Raw genomic sequence first — 25,074 nt, 5'->3', positions numbered from 1 at the left:
TAAGTGTTGTTAACAACTATGTAACCTTCTGCATTTGCTTTTAAATTTTCTTATTATCATTCTGGTTAAATAATAAGTGTTATTTAATAACTATAACTCTATTTAGGCAAGTGCCTTAAAAACGTTTGACAACTTCCCAAGACCAAATTTAAAAAAGTATTTTACCTCTCAATTAACTCTGATATTTTCCAGAGGGCCCCTGGAACATATCAGTAGAATTTCTTCTTCTCATCAAAGAAAATATTTGACTAATTTGGCTTATTTACCTGATACATACTTACCTAAAAAGTGCTGTCAAAAGGAATAATGCTCGATTTTATTACTGAGTGTTTTAATGTCTGCATGTCAAACACGGAAAACTGAAGCCCACTAAATAATAGTATCTTTTCTTATTTGCAATAATGGCACTTATGTATGTACATACTACAGAAGAAATGTATAGACACATGATAGAGGAAAACTTAGATGGAATGATATTGCTGATTGGTCTGTTAGAGATGGTGATCATTATGATATTTATAAAGCAGTTTTGTCCCGAGAAGATATTGGCAGTTATACTTGTGAAAAGCTTCAAAAAAGAACTCCTGTCATATTGTATAAGAGTAATTAGGTGTCTTTAAATATATCGCTCATTCCAGAAAATAATTTTTCCTCACCTAACTCGTAGTTACAACTACTCATGAGCCAAAAGTTGCATGTCATCTTTTTGTGTAGCAAGAAATTCCTCTATCAGTGAACTGTTGAAGAAGAATTTAATAGGCATAAGACTTTCTCCTATGGTGTTTACTAATATCTCAGGCAAAAAACATCACACTTCCCCCTAAAGTGCTTGCTCCTGATGCCCAATTAAATTTACCTGTTAATACTACTATAATTACTGATTGTGTATGTATTAATTGTACTCATGTGCCCTCTTATTGTAATTCTTCAATCATTGTAAAATGGTCTTCTAGATATAGACTTCCAAATGGTTGAGTATTTTTTTGTAATAACAAAACATATCAAGCCCTTTCTTCACACTATCAAGGTGTTTGTAAAGTGGGATGCATTCTTCCTGCTCTAATAGACCACCTGAATATAAGTGCAAGAAGCTTCTCCTAGCTCTGCCATCTGATTGTCATGAAAACTTGAAACTTTGAGATCCTGCCGCTGTTGCAGTTGCAGCTGCATTTCTCCTGCCGGTTCCTGGACTTGTCATTAGAATGCAGAAAGAGATATCTAAGCTGGCCTGTGCATATAGCAAAACAACAAATTTGACTGCTTCTGTATTATTTGAACTCAATCAAGAACTGAGAGAAGTGTGAGCTGCAGTGCTTCAGAATCACACTGCTGTGGACAGTCTGCTGTTAAAAGAGCATGTAAGATGTGAACAGTTTCCAAGAATGTGCTGTTTCAATTTGTCTGATTTTTCTCAAACTACCCAAAATCAATTAGATGATATCCATCATACTGTCAATAAGTTTTTACAAATGCCTATGCTATCTAACTAGTTTTCTTAATTTCATTAGATATAACTAGTAATTGTAAGTCTGCCTTTGTTATGTATCTATATTCCTATTGTTAATGTGTATATGCAATTTAACTAGTAGTTTGTTAAAACCTATATATATATATTCAAGTTATGTCTGTCTTTCAACATGTTCAAAGAACCCCTGAATAGTGTCTGGCATGCTGTCACACCTCTCTTAACCCTAAGCATTTTATGTATTCTATTGCTGTTACTAAGGCCTTATGTCCTTTGCAGCATGTGGAAACTCATCCAACAAGCCTTAAGAGACCTGCATTATTTGAAATTGCAGCCGGCCCCCCCACTTGTAAATCATAAGATCTAAAGTCAAGACTGGTAGTCAATGACGGGTAATTAAGAGGATATACCTGCAAAGATACAGGACTGATATAAGACCTCTGGTTAAAAGGGGCCGATCTAACACTGGGGCAAGCTCCTGTATGTACAGGCCGATCCAGTATTAGGGCAAGCTCCCCTGAAAATACCAGGCTGACTCCGAAAGGAGACAAGCTCCTGGAAACAGAGGCCAGGTATAAGACCTCTAAACCTAAGACAGGCACCGTCTACCCAGAAGATAAGTGGCTCAAAGCACCCTAAGTAGTGGTCCAACCCCTCCTAAAAGAACAGAAAGGGAGGAGATCCGGAGACCAAAGGGCCCCCACCCACAAAATGGCGAAATCCCTGCTTCTCTTCCGGGTCCTCTGCTCCCGCCGGTGCCAACCAAGGCTCAATCACCCCTCTACACATTCCCACCGGTGCCACCTAAGGTCCAATTATCTCCTGACCCACCCCTTACTTGCTAACCTGTATAAATTGAGCCTGCAAACAATAAACTGTGCCAGCTTGATCAGACATCCTGTCTTGCTGGTTGTTCTTTGTGTCCCTTGTTTCATTTCTGCAGGCGTCTCCGGCTATACTCCACGTTCGTCCCGCAGGTCGGGGCAGAAAGCAAATAAACAAAAAATTGAGTTCTTCCAGTTCCTGCCTTCTCCCCATCAACCTCACCTCCATCTCCCTTTACATACGGTCCTGGGAAGAAAGGCACCTCTCAAAAAGTTCAATTCGACTCATTCCAACTTAGTCATCTAAGCAAAGAATTTGGTTACCCTTACTTCCAAGTTTTCAATCTCTCTTCTCTTTTCAAAGCTGCTCCAATTTTATTGTTATAAATATTCCCTGGACAGGAAAATGTCAAGGCTTTATTTGACTATCAGCTAAATCAGAATTTCAAGGTGACATCAGCAGTTAAAGTAGAATTGAAAACCAAATGTGATTGCAGTTAGTATCATTGATGATACCTTTTAACAGTAGCCATTGCCATGGAAATTAAAAGGTTTCAATTTTTAGTTAAACCCCAACTAGGGTTATATTCTTTTGGTTTTTATTTATTTACTATTATAGAAAACAAAAGGATATTGGTTAGTGGATTAGATCAAGCTATTGGATACATTTAATAATTTCATATTTTTAGTAGCATCAATATTTCATTTCTTTCTTTATTAATTACTTAATTTCCAACAGGTAAGGGAAAGAGTGGTATTTTCTGGAGAAGTCTCTTTTTCTCCTTAAAATCATTCAGTATCAGGAGATTGCATCAATCTGAGCCCAACAGCCACACACAAAAATGTATACTGTATAATATAGACATGCATGCAAATAAATCGCAACATTGAATTAGCATTGTGTTATTAAATGAATTGTTACAAGAATGCATAATACCTACAAAAAAGAAGAAAACAAGCTTGAATCTCTTAAATGTGTATTTTTAATTGTAGCATGAATTTGTAGGTGACCATTCAATATAGTCCTTTAATATTAAAATCACAAAGCAACAAAAGCAATTTTGCCAGAAGTAGAGTTAAGTGGTAATTTAATTAAATAAACCTAATATATTATTTTCCATTTTTAGACACTGGTTCAGGAATAGGTGAAATCTACAAAAATTCACCTTTCTAAATGTTCATTCTGTTATACTAAAAATACCAGTCTTACCATGCTGGTTGGTTTGTTATATTTTTACATGGGACTTAATTTATACAAAAATGAGGTTTATTGTGTTTTTCCAATTCAAACTTTTAAAAGCCTACTTCTTGAATATGTAAATGACAATTGTCAGAGATTTAAATATATGATGGCAATATGTGCCTTTGTTTTGGATGAACACTATCTAAAAAAAAAAACAAACCACACAAATAAGAATTCTTTATATTTAGTTCCTAAATTATTTCTCCTGAAAGTGGACAGAAGGTAGTTGAAGGGGAAAGAACCATCACTCCCCTTCCCACAAAATGTCTCATCTACTTTTAAAAACATTCGGTTAGTATCAATTACATGGCACTTGCCATACTACGTACTGTTCTAAGCTCCTAACAAATACCAATTTACTAATCCCTTATAATAACCATATAAGTAGGTACTACCATTATACCAATTTTAAACGTTAGGAAACTGAGTAACAGAGACAATAAATGACTAACCAAAGATTACACAGCTAAAACATGCCAGAGACAGGATGGGAAAGTATACCAAGAAAACAAAGAGTTAGAACTTTATTAGAAATTAGGAGATAACACAAGATAACATGAAGTTAAGCTTGAGGGCTGTATTAGCCTCTTCTGTCTGTAGCAACAAATTAGCACAAAGTCAGTAGCTTAAACAAACAAAAGCCCATTGTTTCACAGTTCTGGAGGTCCAAGATCAATTTTACTGGGCTGAAATCAATGTGTTGGCAGTGCCATGATCGCTCAATAGGCTTCTGGAGCCTTGACTTTTCCCGCTTCTTTCTCTCGTGACTAGTGTTCCTGAAATGGTGGCTGCCTCATTCCAGTCTTACAGGAATTCACCGTTAAATCCCTGTCTGCCCTGCATTTACACTGCTTTGTCCCTGTGTGTGTTCAAATCATCTTCCTCTGCCTCCCTCTATAAGAATACGTGTAATTACATTTAGGGCCCACCCAGATAATCCCGTATAGTCTCTCCATTTAAGAATCCTTAACTTAATCACATCTCTCAAAGGCCCTTCTTTTGCCAATAAGATAACATTCACAGCTTCTAGGGATTAGAACAGAGTTATCTCTTGGGTGGGTGTGAGCATTTTATATCCTATGACAGTGGTAATAGAATTCAGATTGGGGTTAGCTATTGGATTGATTAAAGAATAGCTCCTCAGTGAAATCAGTTTATTCAGTCTTGGGAAAATAGATGGCATTTGTTTGAGCAATGAATGAATGCTTTGGCAAACACAGCTTCATATCTTAAAAGATAAGTATCCCCATAAATCAGTTCCTAAAGTCTGCTTACATCTGGAAATCAGGAGAAACAAAATGTCAAGGGCTGAGATCCTGCAAACAGAATTGGCCCTATATAAGGTAGGAAGGAAAGGAACTTAATTAAGAAATAGATTAATATTTTTTAAATTCATCTCAGACTGTTTACAAGGAGTGTTAAGAGAACTGAATGAAGAGGGCCACTAGAGTCATATTCCAATAATGATGAAAAAGTGGTGGCAGAAAATATGTATCTTCTGCTAGTGCAGTGAAAGGGGTTACTAATGGCCTGGAAAATTCCAAAACTGAGGAAAGGGTTTTAAAATTTTTATTTGTTGGGGCACAAAAGAACACAAATTTTGTTGCACACCTGAAACCAATATAATATTGTATATCAACTATAGTTTTAAAAAAAACCCACAAAAAAAAGAACACAAACTTTGACATCATTAGAATTTTGACTCTAGAAAATGGTTGAGGATGATTCTCCATCTCTTGAGATAGATTCCATACTCAATAGAGGATTGCATATTTAGTAACATAAAGAGCAACGAGCATGTAAATAAGACTAAAAAGAAGGAAGGAACACTAAAAGGATAAAGGAAACCTTGGATAAAAGTTGAATAAGAACAATGTCTCAGCACGCAAAATACTCAAAATTTTGAAATCTCAGTATCACTCTCTACAAAGGCCCTATGCATAGGTAAAATTTCCTAATCAGATGAGATACGTGGTGCTACAAATGACAACCATCTGAGAAATTGCTAATGATAGCCCTTCCATTCATAGTTGGAAATAAAAAGAGCTAGCTCAAAGTAGCTACTACCTCATAGAGGTGGCAGCATCAGTCTTTCCTGTTTTCTCTTACTTCTCTTTCCTCCAACACACTGTTTGACAAGCAGAAGCAATTTGACGGGAGTCAGCCCTACACTCAAGTCTGCGAGTTCTCTTGGAAACCCACTCTGAGAATGAGAATATATGGCTCAGGTTGCAGCGGCTGTGTGTAAGACCCAGCTCCATCCAGCAGAGCTAATGAAGTGCTCACACTCAGCTGAATAAGAAAATGAGGAAGTCTTTTTTCTCTAAAGTTAAAAGGGAAGTTTACAAGAAGAAAGAAATTCTTGGCAAAAAAGACTTGGCAAATTTTTTGAGAATTTGATAATTGGAAGGAATTTGTATTACTTAATTTCATTGCAGTTTTCCTTTTTTTTTAAAATCACTGGTTGTAAAGTTACCTTAACTATTGGGCTTGAGAAATATTCAGTTTAATCTACTCCTGAGCTTTCTAGGAGCAAAAACAGAACTGCTCACTTTTCATATTATAGAGACGTGGAAAGCTGTTTCTTCTATTGCTCTCCTGTCAGGAAACCCACACACAAAACTTGGGAGTCTTCCTTGACCTAGCCCTTTCACTCATAAACCACATCCACGCTGTCAGTACACACTCTCAGCTCTACCTTTGGAATACATGCAGAATCTAACAAATGCTCACTATAGCCTCTGCCACCATGTGGCCAAAGCCATTATCATTTCTTACGTGGATTACTGCAACAGCTTCCTAACTGATGCCTCTGCAAACACCCTTGTCCATCCATTATCTCATTCAACCCTAAGTCAGATCACACCACTTTCCTAACCTTAAAGAGCTGCATAACTTCCAGCATCAGAATAAGTACCTAATCTTTACCCCTGATAATGTAACCTCACATTACCTCTATGATTTTGTGTATTTGTTTATCGTAGGTCTTCTCTCATCATTAGTTAAAATAAGGTGATTATTATAACATAGAAGCTTGATGTAATATTTAATTATTTCTCAATTACACCACAACCCAGAGGAAGTTGTATGGTTCTGCTAACGGCTTTTCCTTTACATTATGAATTAAGCACAACTTTACCATCTCAAAACACTTTGCTTCCATCTAAGATGACAGGAGAAAGAAAGAAGGCAAAAGATTTCGAGAAAAGTTCTGTGGCCAACACTGAAAGATTTGTCACTTCTGCCCCATCTTCCATTATTTAATAGAAGTCACATTGTCCCAGTGTAATAATATAGGTAGCTCAGAAAAGCTAGATTGATGAATGTATAGCCTGTATCTCTACACCTCACCTTGCTAGTTAAAATGCATCCATGTCACTCTTCCTCCTGAGCACAGGACACTGTCACTTTTTTGCCAAGTAAAGCAAAGTCAGGATTCCAACTCTTCACCACATTTTTAATTTGGAGTTCTCCTGTTCCTAAAAATTGAGCTGACAAGTTATCTGCCCCATAAACACACCCAATGTGCAATGATAAAACTGAGACAGGAAAAACAGAATAAATAACTCCCACTTAGAAACAGTCATCACTATCCAAAACAATTCAAAGACTCACTGAGCAGACATTGTAAAGATGAGATGGAGAAAGTTCCCTGATTTTTCTTTCTCTGGAAATAAATACTAATTCCATTGTTCTCTTCAGTCATACCTCATGTGGCTTTCAAAGCCTACCTTCTGCTGTAGAAAATGGAGACTCAAGAGTTAGTTACTTTAAGTCTCAAATAGTCAAGGGACTTTTTGAGTCTGGGTTCAAGGTTTCTTTGACGATCTAGTTTAATAAAAAGTCCTGTAGGTATCTGATCTATTTGCCTCCATCAGTTACATGTGCCAGTAACTACATCAAATGTCTTTTCCTAAAATAATTTTCTGCTTCTTTCTGCTTCTCTCTCTTAATTTGCTGGTGACTTCAATGACATTTTCAGAAAAAATAAGCAGAAATATGACACCATTAACCTGACTCTTTCCTCAGGTCACCTTAAAACATTTGTCCTTTGTTACTCAAAGACTTCTAAATTCTGGTACTTACTATTTGGGGTGTTTAAGAAGTCAGCTTTCTAATCCTAAAGTCCCAACATTTTGTATTTCCTCTATTTACTTTTATGTCCCTTTTTTAAACCAGCCAATTTTTCCCTAAATTCATTTTCTCTCTTCCTTTTTGGGGGGAGGTTTTTTCTTTTTTTTTTTTTTGTAATATCTTTCTATGCTGACTGATAGTAGCTACACTAGTTGAGGTGAGTAATTAATAATGCAGATAACTGTTGAATCACTATGTTGTACACCTGAAACCAATATAATATTGTATGTCTACTACAATTCAATTTAAAAAGTGTAATTAAATTCATTTTCTTTCTTGTAATATTTCATCATACAGCCAATAAAAACTAACATACATCAGTAAGATTTTTCTAATTGCTTCCTAACAGTTGCTAACTTACCTGACAGTAGGTACCTCTTCTTCCCATCACAAAGACAGGGGACAGGAGACCAGAGCTACATAACTCTTTAAGGTTAACCCTCTTCTTTTCTCCATGGTAAATGGAACTCTAACCCCTTTTTCTGCATCTGGATAAACAGGGAAATAAGAGCCCTTGCTTTGTTTCCAAATACATTATTTGGGAAACATTTCCATTGGGAAATGAAATATGAAGGTGTGAAATGATTGGGTGAGATTAAAATACACTGAACTCCAAAAGAGGGAAAACAAACTGGAACTTGAAAGGATTAGAAATTATACTAAATGGAAAGCAGATGCAGGAAGCAGGTGACTTAACTTGAAAAAAGAAAATATTTCTAAGGGAACATGATAGCTGGCTTCAAGTGTCTGAGACATTTCCTCATCTTCATGGGAAGATGCATTTATCTGTTATATAACAACTAGGCCAGGACATGTTGACTCAATATGTGGGAAGACTTTAACAATTAGGATAGACATAAAATGAAATGGCCTAGCTTGCAGGAAGCAAGTTCCTCAACCCTGGCATTATTCAAATACAGAAAAAGGTAATGTGATTGACAGCATGTGATTGAATAGTTGGACTACATTGTTGGTAACCAGATGGATTATAACACAATAAGATTTTCCCAGAAAATGGACACCAACGCTTCATACTCTGATGATTTTAGACATCATGGTTCCTGTCAGTATTTCATTTAAAAAAATTTGTTTGAAAAAAAAAGAATAGCCATCAAAAAGTTAATTTTGAAAAATATCTGTATTGATAACATTTATACCTACCACTTTTCAGATATTGGCAAAATTTTTTAGGTAATTGCAATGTTGTGAAGGAAATTGATCACTGTCTCATTGGTCTGTAATTTTTCCTTTCTTTTTCATATATTCAAATAGCCACATAGTAACTTAAATATTCTACCATATTATTTATATTACCCATATTTTTATTCATTTCCTTACCACTTTTGATAAGCATAGATGAAATTTGGAGATTAGTTTAATTGTATGATCTCTTTAACACATTTTTGTTTCTTAGAAGGATTATAATGTCAGTTTGTGGGAAAAAAAATTCCGGTTAAAGAAACAGTTAGATGTAGATAGCAAGACTTGGCCTGTTGATTGCTACCAATGCTTACATCAGTAGTTGAGAGAATCCATTCTGAGTTCCAGTTCCTCACACACTTGCTATTGAGGCAGTAGGTAGCTGGTGGGATAGGTAGAACAGGATATGTTGCCTTGGAAGAGATTGACCAATCGGGATGCTGACATCAGGGACTGTGGTCAGCTGGCCAAGTGGGAGGTGTAAGAAACCACTCCTGGAAATGGCCAGCCTGAGAAAAAGGGAGTTTTCTGATATCCCAGTCTGGCCCTAGCAGCAAGTCTTAGGCAATTAGGTAGATGTTCTCCTTTCCAGTTGTGGGTAAAATTGAAACATTTCCAGAATTTCTCACCTGGCTTTGGTGCATCTGCATATCAACAGGCATTCAGAGGTGTAAACAAGTAGGCTTTTGTGCATTTCCATCTTTCCTCAGGGGTGGAGAAGTTGTCTCCATATCAATGGGTGATTACCTGGGCAGCAGAGGGCTTATCTGTACCTGAGAGGTGAGGGGGAGGGCCCATGGGTGCTACTTGAGCAGAGAAGAAAGAAGGCCTGGGACTGCAGTTTGTGAGCAATAAATGGGTTTTAAACTTTATTTCTCCCTTTGAGTAAAAGTCAGCAGGTTTCCTGTGAACCCAAAATCTGTCATAATGGGTGTGACCTTTGGGAGGCCCGCCCCTAGAAATGATGGAGAGAAGTGGCACTCGTGCCGAGGGACATGTGTCTACACTCGTGTGGTCATGGAGGTGCCACCACCGCAGCTGGCCACGCCGACCTCAGCCCATGGCCTGAGCCTAAGGCTACTGCTTCTGCCACTGCTGCTGCTCTTGCTGCCAGCCAGAGCCTGGCCACAACCATGGAATGGAGCAGAGGTCCAGGTCACCTTGAAGCAACTGGCTACTGTGTACCATGCCTTGCTGGCTACAGAGCCCTTCACTGGAACAGCTCTGACCGAGATAATAACCTCCTATCCCATCGCGGGGTGGGTGCAAGACTGGACCCAAAGGCCATGGAGTGGCGTGGCACAGACACCTCAAAAGACAATGTGGGCCCATTGGCATGGCTTGTCTTTCACCTTTGAAGAAGTCAGCCAAGCCCAGAAGGAGTGCCCTGCACATTGTGCAGATCAGCAAACCACCAAGAGGAGTCTAGAGCATCTCTCTGCAGCCTATGGTCAGTCATCGGTTACTAAGAGCGATTGACATATCCACTTTATTGGACATGTGTTGCAAGGATGGGTGCAGCAATTAGGAGTAAAATGGACGTGGCCCTGGACATTTCAACACATGGATCAGCAATGGCTGGCTCTTCTGGCACTTTGGGGAAAAGGCCTGGAAGCTGGCCTTCTGTGTGTTCTTGTTATAACATCAAATTGGCCTCTGACAATCATGGTTATTTGTTTCTATGGTCTTTGTGTCCTGGATGCGCCCCCTGGCTGCAGCTGCTGCATGATGGCTGGAATGGACGAGTTTTGGACTTAATCTGCATGGGACTTTGAACCTAGCTGAATCCTCTGGCTTGAAAATTATGATTGTGTTGCTGTTGTCAAGAAAATAATGTCTAAAGAGAGGTTTGACTTTGTCTAATGTTTGGTAAAAGTTTTGTGAGCAATCTAGCATGATTGTTAGGAATGAGTAAACAAGTGTAGAAACATATTTTGTGCTTAGTGAGAGATTGTGCTGTAAAGTACATTTACTTAATCTGCATAGGCTGAATCTTCTGGCTTGAGGATTATCAAGATTTTATTGCTGTAGCTATTACATGTTACTAGATTGATTGGAAGAGAGGGATCGAGTAAATTGTAAGGCGAGATATCTGGAGGGGTGGATTGTGGGTAAAATTGAAACATTTCCAGAATTTCTCACCTGGCTTTGGTGAATCTGCATATCAACAGGCATTCAGAGGTGTAAACAAGTAGGCTTTAGTGTATTTGCATCTTTCCTCAGGAGTGGAGAAGTTCATCTTCATATCAATGGGTGATTACCTGGGCAACAGAGGGTTTATCTGTACCTGAGAGGTGAGGGGGAAGGCCAATGGTTGGTTGCTGCTTGAGCAGAGAAGAAAGACAGCCTGGTACTGCAGTTTGTGAGCAATAAACGGGTTTTAAACTTTATTTCTCCCTTTGACTGATTTTGGTTTTTAGGGGTATTTTGCTCTGGGATTTTCTTTCCCCAGACTTACACCAGTGCTTATAATTCCCTAGACATTGCAGCCAAATATTCCTCTCCTGGAGCCCTACCTGATTAGCAGGGTTTTTTCTCTTTTCACTCCTCATTGAAAGCTTTGCTGGTTGCTCTGTACTCTTATCTGTTGGCTTCATTCTTTGTCACCTCCAAAACATGATCCTGGGAAAATAGCATCTCATCTGGTAACACTATGGCATGTAAAATTCCACTATTAAAAATTCAGTCAAGTTAAGGAATTTGTATGTGCCCATCTCAGCCTATAGATAACCAATGTTGCGGTGGGACTGGCCCCTGTAGTACTTAGTTCTATGGCAAGATGCTTTCAGCAACAACCATCAGGAACCCCTGGAAAAAAGGGCGCACCTGTGGGGCCATTCAGCGAGGTTCCTGGAAGTGAGAAGAGAGTGTGGGCCTGGGGTATTGCTTTTATGGGAGTCAGGTGTGAGGTCCTAAGTTTTCACAGACTCTCTCTTAACTGGTGAATTTAAAACTTAAAAAGGGGGAAAGGGTAAAAACAAGCAGCCCATATGATTGTCAGTTATAAAAATCAAAGAAATTCTCTAAAACAAAGGAGTGTGTATGTAAGCCAGGCAGGGACAGGGCCCACCTGGCTCTTTATCTAATCTTGCTGCTGGTAATGTGTTAATTATTCCAGATAGCCATCTTTGAAGTGGGTGTCTCTTTAAAATTGATGCCTCAGAAATCCAAGCTAAAATTAGGCACTTGCATTACAAAAGAGAAAAAAACAAGTATCAGGGTTTACTATAGTATTTCTCTAGAGATTTACTTTTAAAGGGCAACTAGCCCTTTGCAGATAATACATTATCCCATTGCTAGTCATTAGTTCATTCACAGGCTCACTTGAGTTCAACACATATTGAGCATCTGCCTGAGTCCAGACTATAGGGAAACAAAGATGAATCCACTAAAGTAACTGCCCCCAAGGAATACCTGTGTGATTTTTCAAAGCATTTATTTATTTTTATTCCTTCAGAATCAGAAGTAGCTCCTGTCCTTAGAAAGCACTAGCTAGCAGGCCAGGTTCTACAGACAGAAAGGCTGTATCTTGGGTCTGCATCCTGGCTCTAACAGCTGTTAGCTTCATGACATTAGACATGTAATTTAGCCTTTCTAAAACAGACTTTAGACTCTGAAAAATAGATATAGTAATCTCAACCTATTCAAAAAACACTGAGACTATGGAAAGACAATATATACCAAGTACTTGTTTAAGCTACTGCTATTGTTGTCCAGTTGCCCAGCCTCTAAATCATCCAGTAACAGAGACTGGCACACAGTTACATTAAAAATACTTGATAAATGAAAAAATATTTAATACAAAGAAGTTTTATGCATTCAACAGTATACATAAGCCAAGTATAATATTCTCCCTAGTATCAAAAAATAGATATTTTGGTAGCCATTAAATATTAGCCAATCTCACTATCCACACATTTGAATAACTCTTTTAAATATCTTTACTAAAAAATACAGCTATCAAGCCAAACACAAGAATTCAAATCTAATTGGTGAGTTGGCTCTGGGTAGTAGGATTTTTTAATGTTCCCCAGATGATTCTAAAGTACACCTGTTGGGAAAATACTCGGTTTGGAGATTGAGGGAAGTCATAGTCAATGGCAAGTAAGGAATTCATTAGAGAATAGCTGGGAATGGCAGCTGCCTTAATGGCAGCAGAGAGCAAAGAAGAACAGATGGAGGAAAGGGAAGCTCGTTGAACTCCGTCAGCATAGGGCAAATCTCTTGCCAACTCCTAAAGCTGGGGTTACCTGGCATCTAGTGTATGCTTGAATCTGCACAGTTTGGGAACAAGTCCCTACTACCCCAGGATTTGGGGGAGGTGCAGAGCACTGGATGGAGTGAGATTATGTTCTGAGAACTTCCCAAAGGCAAAGAAGGGAGATTTTCAGGTAGGCTACTGAAGAGCTGTCACACAGCTGCAGTCATGTCCAGGTCACCCAGGTGACAGGAACTTGTAAGCCCAAATCAGAGCTCTCAATAGCTCCTTCCTACTCATCTGGAGTAGGACAGAGTGAAGCCTTGTGCTTAAGTCTGGAGAATTGAATGAAATAGCAAAATGGCAAAGAAATTTACCACTGCAAGAGTGCAGAGACAAAACTTTGAGCAGTAAGTTGTTTTTATTTAAGGCAAAAAGTACACTTGAAGAAAGGGGAGTGTAGGCAACTTCAGAGAGGGGGCACACTTAAGTGTTTAGAATTTAGGGTTTTATAGGGCCTTTTGGGTAGGGGTCAACATAAGGCATGCTGTATACAGGTGATTTATAATTCTTTTGAAGTTTTATCTTAAGGATAGGGTTATTTAGATGACTGTGTTGGTCTGGATCTCAGCATTCTTTGTCCACATGGTTAATTTACACTTTGGAGGTCTATCTCCTGTCCTGGTTACAAAGGTACTTAATTGATTAAGGGGCTGGAAGAAGAGGAACAGAATATAAATTAAGTTAAAGAATAAGCTGGACTTTTTTACAGGATAAGTAGATTTTACAATGGCATGGTCCTTGTCCCATTTCCCTGCTCTACCTCATGAGGTATGGTAGAGAATTCCTTGATGGATAATCTTTGGCCTTGGATCTTATTGGTACAGTGAAGACATGGGCTGTGCTCTGATACTTTTCTTTATCTGGGGAATTTTTTTTTATTTGGAGAATATCTGGACTTTCCAAGTTACTCCTGGACTTTGACACTTTAACTAATTAACCAACTGTGGGGTAAATTGCAGAATTTTCAGAATCTCCTGCTTACCTTTAGTCCATTTACATGTCAATAGGTGTTTACCACTGCAGCCTTTCACAGCCTCCAGAGCAAGAGATGGAGAGAGAATGGCCGTTGTCTCCTCCCCTCTGTTCCTGAAACAGAATTAGTCTATCATATACCAGTCACCCACAGGTGGAGTTCCTTCTGGAAGGGGTAGGTGGGTAGTAGAAAGCATGCCATGGTGGCAGAGAGCAAGCCATGATGCCGGGGTTCTTGCCTGCAGAGTCGAAGAATAAACTTAGCAAACATCCAGTAGGAGAGCCAGGAAGCGGCTTTTATTGAGAGATACAGTGAGAGGACAGAGCTCCTGGCTCATGCAAGGAAGGAACAAGAAAGCCTGGGGTGGTGTGCTTTGTAGGGGATTTATAGGCAGATGAAGATTTTGGGGAACTGATAAAGGGCTTAGGGTGTGGACTTGTTAGAAGTGGTCTTAGGATGTTTGTCCTTATTGAGACATAAGGTCCCTTTTAGCATGCAAAAGTGAATCTTACACATGATTACAAATGACTAGCATAATAGAAACATGGGCTACTTTCCTTTATCAGGGGGAATATCAACTGATCTCACTGAAGAATGACTCTAGAGCTTAATGTTTAACACAGAGTTTTGGTACGGGGTTTCCTTGCATATAGTTGCATTGCTCTGACTGTAAATATCCTGCCTTGCTTTTTCTGGAGGCCCTCACCCGACTCTGACTACACTCTCATGGTCCCTGTCTCAGCCAGAGAAGATGGACAGGGCAGGGCCTAGCTAGTTGTGAGCAATAAAAAATGGCTTCTTCCAACCTACCCTTTCCTCTGACTTATTTGGTTTCACCTGTTTCACAGGGGATTCTTCCCAGGATGGGAACATCCATCCCCCCAAAGATATATCTGGTGTAGTTGGGAGAATCCGGTGAACCTGCAATCTGTCTTCATGGGTGTGATGCTTGGGTGGGCTGCCCCTAGAGATGGTGGGGAAATACCCTTGGGCCCCACTGTGAGTGGTGGGGATTTACCCAGGAACACCCCTGTAGATGGTGGGGATTCACCTGGGGATTACCCAGTGGGCATTTGGTCTGCGATAAAGAGCCTTCAAGAAAAGTGGGACTCTTCCCAGAATTGGGGAGGGGTGGGGACACTGGAGGCAGTGAAGTTGGCCCTCTTCAAAAAGGGGACTCCTTAGAGAGACTGAGTAGCCATGGGGTGGCAGAATATGTGGAATGGCTGTTTTTCATGGCATTGGAAAGGGTTGCCAAGGAAAGAGATGCATTTTAGAATTGATTGGAAGAACAGGAAGAAGAGTTGTAGATTCTATTTAAAGGGGATGGAAACTATTGAAAACCGAGGTCATGCTGCTGAGGTACATACAAGAGGTGCAGGAGGAAGCAGCAGAAAAATGTGACCGGAAAGAGGCATGGGGGAGGTAAAGGAAGGAGTGGTGCCTTCAGCACAGAAGATGGTAGAAGAGCTGGGGGAGATGAGAGTGTGGGGCCAAGGGGGGAACTGTTGTCAAGGCCACTGCTTGAGGCACTAGACCCTCCCATATTGAAGGTACACTGGGTAGCAATTAAGAAAATAAAGATGCAACAACCACAGTTCCTCAAGGAGAGGAGCAGCCCTTGCCCAGGTTGTGCTCCACCCCTATAATAAGGCCTAACTGGTGGGTTTGAGCACCCGGTTTTGAGAGAAACCCTCAGAGCCTCTGCCTACATGGCTTTTGCATATTTTGGATTTAGGACTACGGGGTATTATTCTGTCTGGGTCAGAAATGGATAAACAAGCTTCCCTGAAGACTCAACACTCCCTCCAACAGAGGTTACAAAATGCCCATCAGACCCCAGGGAATCATGGGCTTTTGGATTGGCTGACTGCAGCCCTTAGGGCAATTTGGCCTAATCAGGCCAAATGGGGCACATATATACAGCAGCATAGCTCCCTGTCTACTATCCCCTTAGGTGGAGAACTATGCTTACTGGGGCCAGTGACATATACCAGTGGAAAGCAGGGAGAACTTGCTTTAGAACAATTGTTAGCCAAGAGTCCTTATCAGAAGGGAAAAGCCCCTATCCCTGAAGATGCTTCATACACAGATGGCTCCAGCATGGGCAGCCCACAAAGTGGAAGGCTATGGCCTTCCATCCTAAGACTGAGACAATACGGATGGAGGATGGTGAGGGGAAGAGCAGCCAAAGGGCTGAGTTGCAGGCAGTATGGCTTGTGATCACCCTGGAGCCCTCCCCTGTAGTTGTCTGGACTGACAGCTGGGCTGTTTATTCGAGCTTGACCCTGTGGCTACCAACGTGGTACCATGCCAACTGGACTTGCATTACAAGAATGGGTGCAACAATTAGTGATAAAGTTGAAGTTTTATTACCATATAACCCTACCAGTGCAAGCATAATAGAGAGGTACAATGGTTTGTTGAACTCTGGCCTGAATTCAGACATTAATAGTCTATGGGGCTGGTCAGTCCATTTGTGGACAGTGCTACTGCATTTGAATGAGAAGCCCCAGAAGTGGGTATTGAGTCCTGTGGAAATGCTAACATACACTGCTGCCTCTCCTATATAACTGCACATGGAAACCAAAGAGGAGTTATTGAAACCAGTATATGGACAGCAGAGCAACATCCAGCTGCCAGCACAAAATGCACTAAGCCCTGGAGACTCTGTTGAATGGACATGACCTTGGACATTTTGACACATGGACCAGCAATGGCTGGCCCTTCTGGCACCTTGGGGAAAAGGCCTGGAAGCTGACCTCCTGTGTGTGCCCAGAGTAACAGCAGAGTGGCCTCCAGTGATTATGGTAGTGTATTCAAAATGACCAGCATATAAGAGCATCTTAAGCAGAAGTTTTGTATTTTCTTTATGGCCAGTGCATGTGCCTCCCATAGCTGCATATATAGCTCCCTACTGACCCATCTGTAACTTCCACAGGGAGGGGGCTTAAGGTCTGGTATACTAGAACAGGATGAGATTCCATTCCTGCCACTGTCCTATCACAGGACCACTCTCTTGCATGGATCCCTCCTGCTGGACAGTATTTGCCTATGCTGGTGTCATTAAAACATGTATCTTATCACCCTTAAGGTTATTTTCTTTTACAGTCCTTGTGGCTTGGGCCCACCTCCTAGCCACAGCTGCTGCTTTCTGAGTGTGCACTGAGCTCCCTCCTGGTTCAGCTGCTGGCTTCCTGTGGATTAGGTGAGATATGGTCTTCACATGAGTAGGACTTTGAACCCAGCTAGATCCTTAAGCTTGAGGATTGTCATGATTTTATTGCTACTTGTATTTCTGTTGTCACTGTGTTATTAGTCTGCTTACAGTGCTCCAGTTTTCTCACACAGGGCCCATTGTGGAAGATTAAGGGTCCATAGATTGTGAGGTGAGAATTCTGGAGGGGTGGGTAGTGGAGTAAATCAATGACTTTCCAGAATCTCTTGCCTGCCCTCAGTTCATTTACATATCAATAGGTGTTTACTACTGCAGCCTCCCAGAGCCTCAGGGGCAATGCATGGAGAGGTAACAGCCATTCTCTCCTCCCCTCCAATCCTGATACATAATTGGTCTGTCATCTGCCAGTCACCAAGGAGCCACCAACAGAGTTCCTCCCAGAAGAGGCAGGAGGGAAATAGAGAGTCCTCATGGTGGCAGAGCGCAAGCAGTGGTTGGGGAAAATGGATGGGGCAGGGCCTGGCTGGAGAATTTGAGCAAACTGTGAGCAATAAAAAAATGATTTCTCTCAACCTGTCATTTCCTTGACTTACATCAGTTTCACCTGTTTCATAGGGGATCCATCCCAGGCTGGGAACACCCTTTCCCCTGGAGATAAACTAGCTAACTCTCTGAGTCCCTTTTTGGCTCCCTGGTTTTATTTGCTTAGCTCTTTGAGTTCCTTTTAGTGGGCTTTGCTTGACTTACTCTCTCTCCACCCCCGTTATGTCTGTCTTTCTGCCTAACACACCCAGAGTTGGGAAGCACTGATTTATATCATGGAAAAAGAAGATATGAAAATTTTACCTGATTAATTTCTAAAAATAAATTTATCCACTTTTGTACATAAAGTAAAACCATCCAAATTCTATGGAAGACCATTCACTCAAAAATAAATCTGTAAGCTTTTTGAAAGTTAAAAAAGTAGCTTATCTATATCCAAAAGTTAACAAAATTGAAAAGGGTTACAGCCATTTTAAAGGATACTCCAGAAAGAATACCTAAGTTGCACTTAGGAGGAATGATGTGGAGAACACATTGCACATAATAAGTTGTTGAACAGGACCCTAAGCATGGGGCAAGCACTAAGAAATTTTTGATCAGAGAAGGATATAATTAAAGTATTATTTTTATAATGATATTATGTAGGCAATGTGTGTTCTATATTAGAAAGAGAAGAAATTTAAAACCAAAGATACCAGTTTAGAAAGTCTTAGTGACAATAAAATACTAAGAATGAAAGATATGTAGGAAGAAATTAAGATTTGATGACTGAATAGATAAGAAAGACAAGGAATGGAAAGGAAAAAAGAGGAATTCAAGGTTTCTGGATTGTTTTATCAAATTAAAGTGGGAAGAGACTAGGAAAATCATAAAGAAAGATTATCAACTACCATTTGTTATGTGGAGCTCTGCTTTACTTTTTTGAGAGGAAAAAATAGACAGGTTGCACCAATTTTGAAAAGCCAAAAGTGACAAAAAAAACATTCAATGAGAATTGCCAGGTAGAAAAAGATACAGAATAAAACTTTATGTGAAAGTTGAAAACTGGAGATAGAGACATGGTAGATTTTCATCCATTATATATTGAATATTCTCCATGGGCCATGTTACTAGAGTTGACATTTGAATTCATGGGAAAAAAGTCTAAGAGTTGAAACCCAACAATAAAAATTTCCATTCCAAGTGTCTTTGTAGATAATAACAAGAGTCCAGGCATAAGACAAAAGTTTTACTTTATCAATTATTCATCAGATAGTGATTGATCCACTACCTATCAAACATATGATAGACAGAGACTAAAAAGGCATCATCCCTAGGAGTTTATTGCTTAGCTTTAAAGAAATAGGCAATCATAACATAATTTGATAAGCATTAAAAGGAAAAGATCAACTGTGTTTTTAGTAATAGAGCATATAGAAGTGTCGAGTACAGGCTGGAGAAAGAAAATAAAATCATAATAGAATGAAGAGACAATTAGGAAGCTGTCAGAATAATTTAGAGAAGTGATGATAAGGCCTGAATGAAAAATACGGTAGGAGGGATCAAAATAACAATCATTCACTCTAGTCTGGAGTCTGATTATATCCTACATTGGGTGATTTCAGTATTGCATTTGAATATAATACTTTTTTCTAAACAAGTATAATTTTTAGTCAATGATCTTTTTGTTACAATCAGTATTGCTTCTGATTGTGCTTAATTTATAAAGAACAATGTATTAACCATACTGTCCATGACTGGATGGATGATTCAAATGTGTCATTTATAGTGTTCATCTTTTACCCTTCCCATGAATCAGTCAGCAAATCCAATTTGATTCACCTCCAATACATATACTTCTGAAGTCCAAACAATTCTAACTTTCTCCACCACCTTGAGCTTATTACCTCACAATAATAATAGGAAAGACTCAACTGGTTTACCTGCTTCCACTTTTGACCACACTGTAATTCCCACACACATACATTAACTACTAAGCAGTCACAATCACATGTTAAATCAAACATTATTCATATCGTTATCACTTCTCTCCTTAAAAGTCTCCAGTGCCTTGCTATTAACATAGCATATATTCTAAACCCCTCACCATGGACGTGAGACCTACCTGCTCTAAATGAGTTTTCTCACATCATTTCCTACCACATTTTCCGCAACCATTTTGCCAAATGCATTACCACCATCTTGCTCCATGCTTGAGGTACAAGGGTTTTCTTTCTTTCTTCAACTATGTTGTGTTTGAACTTATCCAAAAGTCTTTGCACTGATGTGTGAATGACTGGGTTTTGCCACCTTTGGATCTCCCATAAGCATCCAGTTTCAGAGTAGTTGTCTCTGAATAGTCTATTTAAATGAGTCATCCCCACCAAGCTGTTTTATGTTCTATCACTGGCTTTTTTTCTTCATAGCAACTATTACTATCCCATCATAGCTTTTTATTTGTGTTTTTGTCTTTATTGTTGCCCTCATCCAACCTTCACAAAAATATAAGCTCCATAAAGGCAGGAACTTCTATGTCTTATGGTAACTTGTTACCAGGGTCTATAATAATGCCTGGGAAATAATGAGTGATCAATGAATATTTTTGGAAGAAAAAGAGGGAGAACAGAATAAAAAAGGAATTAAGGAATGAAGGAAGCAGAGACTTGTACAAACCTTCAGCATATTTTTTAGTCTGAAACAATCTCTTGGGAAAATTTCCTGTGTATGTAGTTCTGCCCCCTATCCTACTTTGGACAAGAAAATGTGTAGCCGTGAGAACATGGATTTCAAGAAAAAGAGGAATTATTTTAGTAAAATTGTTAGTTTAAAATAAATTTGCTGCCATAGCCTAGAATCAAAGAGGGGCTAATTTTGACTTACCTAATAATCTGAAACTTAGACCAATAACGGTATCTTTTCTTTGATATATTCAATATTCAATTATAAATATTTTATGATAAATGTTTGATCACATTTTAGTTTATTTTAATGATTGAGTTGTCAAGATCCTTTGTTGCAAATTGAAGCCTTATGAAAGAATTTATAAATGTGACTGAATAAAAAACAATAAGAAGATAAAGAAGATTAAAATGTAATAATCAAGAGGCTATAAAGCCTTGTCAAATCATAATTACTAATGGAACATCATGTGGTGTAACAACATCACATTTGGAACAAAATCTTTTGTTGAGCTTTTCATAGGGTGAAAGAAAAGATTTAATCCAAGAAAAATTTGACAAATTGAATAAACATGATATTTCATCATAGAGGAAGATTTATCTTTTTGCTTTTACTACAAAATACTGTGGAATGTTCTGGTCAGTTGTGACAGTATGAAATTTGAGTTATAGCCATCATTATAATAATATTTTGTTTATTTATTTATTGTTCATTCTTTCTCTTTTGACTGCATTGAGAGGGTTCATACTGAGTAAATGGTAAATGCGAATCATTTTAATTGATGTCATATCTTCTGTAAACAACAAACTGCTGAGAGTGAGAAGACAGGCATCGGGTTTGATACAGAAAATTCATCCAAACCAGAAGTTTGGGAGCTGCCTCAATTTCTTTGTTTCCCTCATTTATTACATTCAATTTGCCTAAAATCTTGTTAATAATATATTTTCAGGCTCCTTTTTGGGGATGAAATCTATGACATATTCAAAGGAACCCATTAAACATACATTATAATAAATATTTCTAAAGCAAACACACATGTAAACCTCCACCAACTGGAAATTTGACATGAAGTTGTAAAACATTTCCATTACCTCAGACACTGATTATATGTCAACTTACCCAGTTTACCCCCTTCCTCATCTCTAGAGTTAAAAATCATATAGAGGGTTAAGGTCATTATTTTTCTTTTTAATTTTACCACCTCTGAGGTATTCCCTAAAATAATATTGCTCAGTTGGCAATTATTGAAATTTTAGAAAAGAAATACTATTATATACATTATTTTGGGTCTTGTTTCTTTGAACAACATTAAAATACATTTGTAGAGTTCTTTATGTGTGTTTATTTGTATTTTATAATTTTATTTGCTATATAGTGTTCCATTTAACCACTGGAAAGATGACATAATGCTATTGCTTGGATGCAGTTGTTTGATTCTTACCCAGTGTTGGCTTCTACAAACATATAATTACTCTCATTTGTTCCTCAGCATGTTCACACCTCTGCACTGGTGTCAACTGCAAGGACCACCTCGTCTTCCAGTGATTACCAAATGGCCCAGTACATATCCTTTCCTGTTATGTATTTTTTTTTGTTACCAGAAAGTCCGAGCTTCAAAAGGTATATGGGTTGATTTCTTGGAATGAGTACCAGGTGTTAAGAGATTTGTATTTGTGTCCCAGGTGAATGCTTATCAAGGGTTTTTACCTTAAAGGAAGCTCTCAATAATCAAGTGCATAGGATGACATGTTCTGTGAATATTAGTCATGTCTTTCTCTCACATGCTTATTTAAGAGGCCCACATATAGAATGGCCAAGATGGCAAAGACAGAGGCCAGACATGGGTTTAAAAACATGGACTTTCTCCTGTGTACATTGAAAAGGCTCAGTTACTCCTGATGTGCCATCAGCAGAAACCAAAGCTGAGACTTTACAGCACCATTCTCCAAGGGAACCAGCTAGCCTACCTAGTGACAGAATGAGTATGAGAATACTTCTATTATGGAAGGGGCACCATTTTGTTCTCACAGAAATAGGCTTATATGCTTGATATAGACTAACTTTCCTTTCCCATAATATTCTGCCCAGTACCATCATCCATAGACTTACAAATGCCTTAGTTGCCACAACAATATTCTACATAATGCTGCCTCCTTTCCAGGAACTCATCACTGGACAAAAAGAACAGTAATGTATTCATGATCAAAAGTTTCATAGGTCTTACCATGTAATCCATCAGCAGCAGGTGCTCATCTGATAGAACAGTGGAATGGTCTACTAAAAATTCAATTATATGCCAGTTGGACACCAACATTCCTGGGAAGATGAGCTTCCATCTTATAAGTTTCAGATTTGGCTTCAAATATGCTGTTATTTCCACCATGACAATAATACACAGCTCCTGGGATAATGGATTGGAAGTGTGAGTAGCTTCTCTTACTTTGATGATTAATAACTCATATAGGAGCTTGCTTCTCATCTCCATAGTGTGAAAACTGCTGATTTGGAGATATTGTGTCCCATGGGAAGAATGTAACTTTGAGGACAAAAATGTTCCAGTTGAGTTTGCAACTGGGATAACTCCATGCTACCACTGAACCAATAAGCAAAAAATCTCAGGTTGTTTCTGAACAGTGGTATCAAGATGGATTATGCCAGTCCAGGTGGTTTTGTAGTGCTTCTGTGTCCAAGAGAAGTTAATGGAAAACTATGTAACTTTAAAAAATGATAGGACCAGTAAGGATCCTTGACTCTTCAGAACTAAAAGTTTAGATCACTCCCCCAATTCCGCAAAGCCTCAATCACTTGAGATCTTGGCTGAAATAAAAAAAACATGAAATAATTTGTATGCAGGGTAGTTAGACTTTCTTAGATGGAAGTATAAAGTTCATTTGTTGTATGGAAATTGAAATATATGTAGGAGATTAAATGCTGAGTAACCAAAGGAATGGACTCTAACTGTCATTAAGGTACTACTGTGCAGTTCAAAACCATCCTTCCGTATTCTGTGATGGTAAGGCTGAAAACCTGCCAACCATATTCCATTCCTCCTCTGCCTGAGGTCTATTAGGTTTTTCCCATAAAGTGTCCTTGGAGAGAGAGAATGGGCTCTTCTCCTGTTTCTATTCCTATCAGCTTTTCCCAACAATGTATCTTTATTACAGCAGCAACAAACCATTGTAATAGCAACAGCTGGTCCATTTTTGCTGTTTTTCCAATACTTCCAAAACCAACCTCATCATTCACCCTCAGCAACACTAGCCAGACTGTGTCTCATCATTAAGTCTGGTACCCGCCCACAGAGCCTAACTCCAAAATTGTAAGCTTTAAAAATATGTTTTCTTCTCTTAGTTCCCTTAACTCATGGATGGTGAGTGCTTCCTAAAGTTCCTCGCTTGCCTTTTCAGTTCTCCAACTATTTCTTTTGTTCAGATTTTTGTGTTTTCTCTTCTAACTGGACCCAGCTTGATACACATTTACAGTCATTCTGTCATTTAAAATATTTCCTATAGTTTTCTTTTCTGAATCTCTCTGAATCATGTTCCATTCAAGCTTTCTATGCTTAATCTCACTGAAGGTTTCTGGCCGAAATTACCAGTACTATTCATGATACTAAATCCATGGTCAGATCTTAGTTCTCAACTTTCTTGACCTATATGCAACATTTTACTCATTTTTTCATTCTCATTACCTTAGAATGTATTCTTTCCTTAGAATGTATTCTTCAGCAAGCTTCCAGGATAACATGTCTCATTAATTTCCTCCTGTCTCCCTAAGATTTCAGTCTGCCACATTTGTTGATTCCTTTTCATGGCCCCAGTTTAATACTTTCCTGTCCCAGGGATCAGTCTTTAGACTTCTCCTTTCTCTCTCTAATTTATTTCCTTATTGGTCTCATCCCATCAGATGGTTTAAATACCATCTAAGTACCATCAGGTTGGTGGTTCCCAAATTTTTAGCTAAAGCCTGGAAATAATCCACTGAATTCTGGACCCATACATCCAACTGCCTACCAGATTTTTCCACTTACATGTTGAATAAGCGTCTCAAATATTATATCTGTTGAATACTAATCTGATATTCTCCCCTACCCAACCTGTTCTTTCCACCATTTTTCAGTAAACGCCAATATCACTTTTCCATTTACTGAAGACTAAACACTTGGCATTGTCCTTGATTCCTTTCTTTCCTTAAAATTATACATCTAATCTTTCAATAAATCCTGAAGTTGAAACTTTAAATTATCCAGAATGCCAATATTACCATGTCTGTAATCTGGATTTTTGCAACAGCTTCCTAATAGGCTTCCTTGCTTCTATCTTTGTAAACCTCCTATCCCATTCATTATTTTTTTAAATATAAGACTTAAAATGATTATATGAAAATGTTCATCAGATATCATTAGTTTAAGATACTGCAGGTTGTCATACAAACCTTGTCCTTCTTTTTGATTATGACAAAGAGAAGAAATTAAATATATGAACCAGATATTAATAAAAGCTTCTTTCCAGCAAGAATTAAACAGCTCTGCTGTTTTACTGAGGACATATTTAACTTCATTTATATAGAGAAAACATTGACTTAGCCTCTGCGTT

General features: G+C 38.7%; 2 long non-coding RNA genes across 2 annotated transcripts in view; both read right to left on the bottom strand.

Annotated features, from left to right (window-relative positions):
• LOC140849618 (uncharacterized) overlaps window positions 1–8,266 on the bottom strand; it is a 37,203-nt gene extending 28,937 nt beyond the window's left edge. Inside the window, exon 1 of the long non-coding RNA XR_012131723.1 lies at window positions 8,028–8,266. This is a non-coding gene — a long non-coding RNA (uncharacterized lncRNA). The remainder of the gene's footprint in view (window positions 1–8,027) is intronic.
• Window positions 8,267–13,488: 5,222 nt separating this feature from the next.
• LOC118973218 (uncharacterized) lies at window positions 13,489–23,286 on the bottom strand. The gene is made up of 3 exons (XR_012131137.1): window positions 22,704–23,286; window positions 14,110–14,213; window positions 13,489–13,777 (listed from the first exon to the last, which is right to left on the bottom strand). It is a non-coding gene; the product is annotated as an uncharacterized lncRNA (long non-coding RNA).
• Between the last annotated feature and the right edge of the window lie 1,788 nt (window positions 23,287–25,074).

The sequence above is a fragment of the Manis javanica genome, chromosome 5, assembly GCF_040802235.1.
Source record: "Manis javanica isolate MJ-LG chromosome 5, MJ_LKY, whole genome shotgun sequence".
NCBI classification, from domain to species: domain Eukaryota; kingdom Metazoa; phylum Chordata; class Mammalia; order Pholidota; family Manidae; genus Manis; species Manis javanica.
The sequence above is the reverse complement of the archived record's forward strand: the minus strand, read 5'-3'. Positions and strand labels throughout refer to the sequence as shown.